This window comes from Arachis ipaensis, chromosome B08 (assembly GCF_000816755.2).
Source record: "Arachis ipaensis cultivar K30076 chromosome B08, Araip1.1, whole genome shotgun sequence".
In the NCBI taxonomy this organism is placed as follows: Eukaryota; Viridiplantae; Streptophyta; class Magnoliopsida; order Fabales; family Fabaceae; genus Arachis; species Arachis ipaensis.
Window position 1 is genome coordinate 55,001,209 of NC_029792.2, and position 280 is coordinate 55,001,488.

Consider the following 280-nt stretch of genomic DNA (forward strand, 5'->3'; position numbering starts at 1 on the left):
AGATATCCATTCGCACCCAAGAACGTGATGAAGGTGATGATTATGTGTGACGCTCATCATCCTTCTCCCTTATGAACGCGTGCCTGACAAACACTTCCGTTCTACATGAAATAATCTAGAATGAATATCTCTTAGATCTCCTAACAGGAATCTTCGTGGCGTAAGCTAGAATGATGGCGTCATTCAAGAGAATCCGGAAGGTCTAAACCTTGTCTGTGGTATTCTGAGTAGGATTCAATGATTGAATGACTGTGATGAGCTTCAAACTCGCGAGTGCTGG